Source organism: Petaurus breviceps, unplaced genomic scaffold (assembly GCF_028583685.1).
Source record: "Petaurus breviceps papuanus isolate PSGF00001 unplaced genomic scaffold, PetGlider_PUasm1.0 454, whole genome shotgun sequence".
Lineage (NCBI taxonomy): Eukaryota > Metazoa > Chordata > Mammalia > Diprotodontia > Petauridae > Petaurus > Petaurus breviceps.
In genome coordinates, this window is record NW_027186342.1 from 263981 (window position 1) to 271440 (window position 7460).

A 7460-nucleotide genomic window follows, 5' to 3' on the forward strand; every position below is an offset into this window, starting at 1 on the left:
AAAACTGTCTATTTTATATTTCATAATGTTCTCTTTTATTTGGTCATGAACCTGTAACTCACTTAATTTTTCCTTTAAGAATTTGGATACTATACCACTTAGTGTGAATATGTTTAGTTTTGATATTATCTGGTGCCTTTTAGCAAGATGTAGTTTTCTTCATTGCTTCTTTTAATCAGGTATATTTTTGCTTTTGTTATGTCTGAGATCAGGATTGCTACCCCTGTTTTTTTTTATTTCAACTAAAGCATAAGAGATTCTGCTTCAGCCCCTTACTTTTACTCTGTGTGTGTATCTCTCTGCTTCAAGTGTATTTCTTGTAAACAACATATTGCAGGGTTCTGATTTTTGATCCACTCCTCTATCTGCTTTTGTTTTATGGGAGAGTTCATTCCATTCACATTCGCAGTTATGATTGCTAACTATTTCCCTCCATCTTATTTTTCCTCCTGTTTGTCCCCTCTCTCCTTTCACTCTTTCCCTTCTTGATAGTGTTTTGTTTCTGTCTACCACCTCACCTGGTCTGCCCATTTTTCTGTCAGTTCTCCCCATTCTCCCTTTACTTGATCTTCTCCCCTTCTACTTTCCTGTTGGGTATTATATATTTCTATATTAAATTTGATTGTGTATATTATACCCTTTTTGGTCAGTACTAATGACAGTAAAATTCAAGCAATGCCCATTGCCCACCCTCCCATCTTTCCCTCTACTGTTGTAGATTTCTTGTACCTCTTCATGCGAAATAATTTATCCCATTCTATCTCTCCCTTCTTTCTGCACCCAATGCACTCCTCTTTCTCATCCCTTAATTATTTCTTTTTGTCATTCCCTTAAATTCACCTTATACCCATATCCTCTGTCTATGTATATTCTTTCTAGACGTACTATTAGAGGTACCTTTTTAAAGAATTACAAGTATCATCTTCCTATGTAAGGATGTAAATAGTTCAGCTCCAATTTATTTCTTATGTCTCTCCCCTCCACCCCACCTTTTTCCCTTTTTAGGCTTCTCTTGGGTCTTGATATTGGAGATCAATTTTTTTGTTCAGTTCTGGTCTTCTCTTTATGAAAGCTTGAAATCCTTCTATTTCATTGAATGACCACTTTTCCCCCCCTTGAAGTATGATGCTGGGTAGGTGATTCTTGATTGTAGTCCTAGCTCCTTTGCCTTCCAGAATATCATATTCCATGACCTCCAATCCTTTAATGTTGCAGCTACCAAGTCCTGTGGAATACTGATTGTGGCTCCTCAATATTTGAATTTTTTTCTGACCACTTGCAGTATTTTTTCCTTGACCTGATAGTTCTGTAATTTGGTATAATACTACTTGGAGTTTATTTTTTTTTATTGGGATCTCTTTCCTAAGGTGATCAGTAGATTCTTTAGATGCTTATTTTGCCCTCTGGTTCTAGATGTCAGGGCAGGTTTCCTTGATATTTTCTTGAAAGATGCTTTCCAAGTCCTCCTTTTGATTGTGGCTTTGAGGTAGTCCAATGCTTCTGATGTTGTCTCTCCTGGATTTATTTTCTAGGTCAGTTGCTTTTCCAATGATGTATTTTACATTTTCTATTTTCTTTTGAATTTGTTCAGTTGATTCTTGATGTCCCATAGAGTCATTAGCTTCCAATGGCTCAATTTTAAGGAGCTGTTTTTCTCAGTTAGCTTTCTTATTTCCTTTTCCATTTGACCAATTGTACTTTCTAAAGAGTTGTTTTCTTTAGCAGATTTTCGGATTTCCTCTTCCATTTGACCAATTCTACTTCTTAAGCAGCTGTTTTCTTTTTTCCAAGATGTTGACACTTTTTTCATAATTCTCTTGTATCACTTTCCTTTCTTTTCCCAATGTTTCTTCTATGTCTTTTACATGATTTCTACACTTCTTTTTGAACTCTTCCATGAGTTCTTTCTGGGCTTGAGAACACTTCCCATTTATCTTTGGAGTTTTTGCCCATAGGAATTTTGACATTGTTGCACACTTCTGAGTTTGTGCCTTGATCTTCCCTGTCACCACAATAACTTTCTATGGTCAGATTAATTTTTTTCTTCTGTTTTTTGCTCATTTCTTTTGATCTTTTTCCTTTCTTTTAAATTTGATTTCTGTTCCTGGGGTACTGTCTTGGGCTTCTTGTGCTAGTGGCGGCAGGTTCTGCCTATTTGCCTGGTGCTGCACTGATGTTACCCTGAGGCCCATGGGGAACCTTTGTGTCTGGTGCTGTGCTGAGGGGGTGGAGTGGGGGATGACTGGCACTGCTGGAAGCTGCAGGGGTGTTTACAGACAGTGTACCTGGTGCTTAGCCTGGGTCTTAGTGCTGGTGTCTGGTGTGGGGGTGGAGTGTTTCTGCCTTTCCCCAGGGCTATATTGAAGTGTGTTGGCAGTCTACCTAGTGGTGACCTGGGGCTATGTATGGTGGTTCTTGGAGCTGGAGTTTGCCTGCTCTGCTCGCTATGTTGAGGCACATGGGGGGTCCTGGTGTTGGCATTTGTCTGCTGCACCACACAGGAACTCCTGCTTCTTTGCTGGGGCGAAGGGAAGGGCTTGCTGGTACATTTCCTGTTCTGGACTGTGTCCCTCTTTCACCTGAGTGAGACAGACCTTTCTTGCCAATCTTCCAAGTTTCTTGGACTAAAAGATTGTTTCACCCCATCTTTTGGCTGGTTCTGTTATTTCAGAATTTGTCTTAGAGCTCTGTTTTATGGTTGTTTGGAGGCAAATATGGGAGACTTATAAAAATTTACTGCTCACTCCCTCAGCTAGATTGTTTCAAATCAAGCAAGGGTCTTGGAGAGTAGAAGAGTTGGACTCAACTGAAAAATGACTAAACAACAAGAACAACATTGTTGGGCAGGGAAAAATAGTTCAGTGGTTAGAACAGTTAGCCAGAGATATGGCTTCCCCAGCTCAGACCCATTGCTTCTCACATAAGATTCACATTTTTTGTTTCAGTTCTCTGATTTGTGTTCTGCATCTCTGGCTTTGGTGGAATTTGGTGTGTCATGTACATATACATTAATACCAATAATGTTAATAACATATATAATATTACTAATATTAATATGCACTCTATAATTTTTAAAAATAATTAATATTTTCTGTTTCTTACATCACCATAGTATCCCTCCCCAAGAGCCATTCTATATGCTAAAAAGTAATTTGTTAGAGAGAAAAAAAAGTCAGCACAACTTATTGAAAAAGACTGAGAGCATGTCCTCCCCTGTGCACCTTCCACCTCCATGTTGGGGGCATCTTGTCATCTCTCTTTATTTGATTCCTGTTTGATCTTTATAATTTTGCTATGTTTACTTTTGAGTTTTGTTTGTGGATGTTCTTTCCATTTACATTGTTGTAGCCACTGTGTATGTTGTTTTCTTGGCTCTGCTGACTTCATTCTGCATCAGTTCAATGAGATCTTTCCAAATTTCTCTATTTTCATCACATGCATCATTTCTTATCACACAATAATATTCTATTATATTTGTGTATTCCACAATTTATTTAGCCATCTTCCGAGTAATGGGAATCTACTTTGTTTCCAGTTCTTAGCTATCAGAAAAAGTACTGCTATAAATATTTTGGTGTATATAAGGACTTTTTTTTTTTCTCATCAATGACTTCCTTGGGGCATAATCCCAGTAACAGTCTCTGGTTCAAGAGGTATGGACATTTTAGCTACTTTTTTTGCATAATTCCAAATTTCTTTCCGAAATAGTCATATCATTTCACAGCTCCACCAACAATGTATAGTCTGCCTATCCTTCCACAATCCCTTCATTGTTGATTATTGCCACTTTTGGTGTCATTTTGCCCATTTACAGGGTGTGAGGTAAAATCTCAAGGTTGTTTTGATTTACATTTCTTGGTACTTTTTCATATGGTTACAAATATTTCGTGATTCTTTTGAGAACTGTTCATATCTTTTGAGACCATTTATCTATTGGAGAATGGCTATTAGTTACACACACACACACACATATGAGCATGTGTGTGCACCCACCATTTGATATATCTTTTTTTTTTTTGCTTTTTGGAGGGCAATTGGGGCTAAGTAACTTGCCCAAGGTCACACAGCTATTTTTTGTGTTAAGTGTCTGAGGCCAGATCCAAACCCAGGTCCTCCTGACTCCAGGGCCAGTGCTCTATTTACTGTGCCACCTACCTGTCCTCACCTTTTGATATATCTTAAGTACCAAACCCTATTAAGGGAAATTTGATACAAAGCTCCTTTTCTCATTTTATCCTACATGCATTAAAGTTCTTTGTGCAGAAGCTTTTCCAATTCAAGTAATCAAAGTTATCTATTTTTGTTTTGAAATTGCCTTTATCTCTTGCTTGGTCAAGAATATATCTCCTACTCATAACTATAAGAGGTATATGATTTTCTTTTCTTTTAATTTTTTTTACAGTTTGTTTTTTATATTAAGGTAATGTAGACATTTAGAATGTATTGTGGAATGTGGTGTAAGGTATTGGTCTAAGTCTAATTTTTGCCAGAGTTCTCTATAGTTTTCCTAACAGTTAAAAAAAATCAAATAGGGAATTCTTCCCTAGGTAATTTGTGTTTTCCACTTGATCAAACACTGGGTTATTGAGTCCTCTTGTTTCTGAATCTCTATTATCTAAAGTCTGTTCTGTTGATCTATCTCTATTCTTTAACCAACACCCAATGGTTTTGATGACTGCTGCTATATAATATAGTTTGAGTCTAGAAGTGCTATTCCCTCTTTGCCCTAGTTCTTTTCATCATTTCCCTTGATATTCTTTATCTTTTGTTTTTCCAAATGAATTTTGTTAATATTTTATCAAGTTCTATAAAGTGTCCCCTTGGTAATTTGATAGGTATAGCATTAAAATTATAAATTAACTTTGATAGTATTGCCATTTTTATTATATTAGCACAGCTCAGACATGAGCACTGAATATTCCTTCAGCTATTTAAGTTCTTTATTTCTTTAAGGAATGCTTTGTAATTGAATCTATACATATAATTTATCTTCTTTGGGAGGTTGATCTGCAGACATATTTTTTTTTGCATTTTGTACATATTTGAAATGGGATTTCCCCTTCTATTATCATTTTTTGGTGTTCTGTTATTATATAGAAATGCTGCTGATATGTGAGGCTTTATCATTTTACTGTATAAAATGGAGATAATAATAGCACCTATCTCCCAATGTTGTTGTGAGGATAAAATAAGATAATAATTGTAAAGAACTATAGAAATGTTAATTATTATTATTTTATTATCATTATTATTTTTACTATTATTGCTCTAGTCAGGGAAAACTTCTTAGAGGAAGAAAGTATAGAAGAAATAGAAAAGAGAGGAAGAATAGGGTTAGGGAGAAAGGAAGACTTAGCAGATAGAATATAGGAAATGGGCAGTCAGTTGATGGAAAGGTGGTCAAGTCCCAACTGAGGAATTGAGGGGGCAGCATGATAACAGGATGCTAGATTTGGAGTCTGGGAAGGCATGAATTCAAATATAGCCCCAGACTCTTACTAGCTGTATGACTCTAGGCAAGTCACTTAATCTCTATCCACCTTAGTTAAGCAAGGGTCAGAGGATATTCACATCTGCAATATACTCTTTTTGCTTCCATAAGTTTGGTAAGCCTCCATTAGGCTTATCCTACAGGGCCGGTGGGTCCCCCTCCCTTCTCCCATTGAGAGGGCTCTTCATATGCAGCTAAAAGCATGGCAACCCCCAGTACCAGAGTCACATATTTGGCCATCCAATTACAGAAGGCTCCTTTTCCTGCATGTGGGACCCTCACCCCATACAACCACAAAATGAACCATGAGGTCATTCTGATTCAATACTGACAGCTAATACCAAATGTTTTAGGCTTGGCCTAGCTCAGGCCACTCCAGTGATTCAGGCCAAGAAATCTTGGCTGTTAATTTTAGCCAAGAAGGTAATGTACACAATGATTACAACAATATGAATGGAAAGAACTATAACACACACATGTCAGAAGGGAGTGTTGCAAAATTATAAAAAAACCCCAGAAGCATGGCTTATTAGGAAATCTATAAGCACTGTATACTGTATATAAGTATACAATCAGGATCTGGAATGCAAACCACAGGGCAGCAGAATTCTGCTAATCCTCTGAGATGGTGGTTCCCCACAGCTTAGGCACTAGTGCCAAGACAGCAATGCCAATTATTCAAGCCCTAGTTCCCTGCACCAACCACATCCCCAGGACATCCTCTTTGACTCCATAAAGGAAAACCTTCTCAGTCTGTGTAAAAACAGATGCCAGTCCTACTGCAGCTTATAATGACAATGAAAATGTGTATCTTCCAAAAACAAATTATTGCTTCTGAATTGCTCTATACCCACATGTGTCTGAATAAAGCTTCTTTTGATCCATATCTTAAATTGTGAGCTATGGTTTTTGCCATGATATTGTGTCACTTTGGGAAAGTTTTTTTTTTTTTTAAGCCTTATTCAAATGTGGCCAGTAGCTCTATTGAAAGTATTTTTCCAATATTATTGGCCCTGGGTATGGGATAAATACCTACCTACATAAATATATATGCATATGTATGCCTATATACATATGTATATGTGTGAGTAAATATATTATACAATGTTATATAATTATATAATATGTAACATTATATAATAAAAAATATAATATTTTATATATGTGTGTATACATATGTGTATATATATATATATGCAGTTTTAGCTCATGGTAGGCATTTAATAAATGCATGTTTATTGATTGGCTATTTGGATTTTTTTCCCCTGAAAGACATTATTTTATCCACAATGAAATCACTCTGACATCCACACCTACCCCACTCCAGCCCGATCTCACATCTTTTCCCCTTGTTCACTTGAACTACCAACGTTGAAAGGAGCTTATTGTCACTTGCAGATTTGAAAATTCATTGTCTTTAAGTTCATTTATTTAAAAAGAAAAGGAACTAAAACTTGTCCCAGGCCTGACTATGAGGACCCTACCATTTACACCTCTCTAGGCAGAGAAGAGGGAGGATCCCTTGCCTTTTGTTTCTTAGGTTCAGGTCAGTTTCCTACTCATGACAAAGCATTCCTTCTAAGTCAGGAGTGACTCAGTTTTAGCCTTTGGTAAGGTACCTTGTTAAAGGTCCTTTGAAAGTCTAAATAAATTGTGTTTGCTTTTGTTCACATACCTGTGTATACCCACAAAGAACTTTGTGCATTCTTCCCAAATGATTTCACCTTAGCAGGGAGAAAATAGGTCACGATTGCTTAAGAGTTTGGTGACTCGACTTTATAATAGATTCCATTAGCTTATCCAAATGTGGCTGGGGTTTATGGCTCTATTGAAAGTATTTTCTAATATTCTCAGCCCTGTTCTGGGTATGGGGAGGGCTAAACACCAGAAATAGAAAGAAGGGTAACCTGGTTTTGTGTGTATGTGTGTGTGTGTGTGTGTGTGTGTGTGTGTGTGTGTGTGTGTGTGT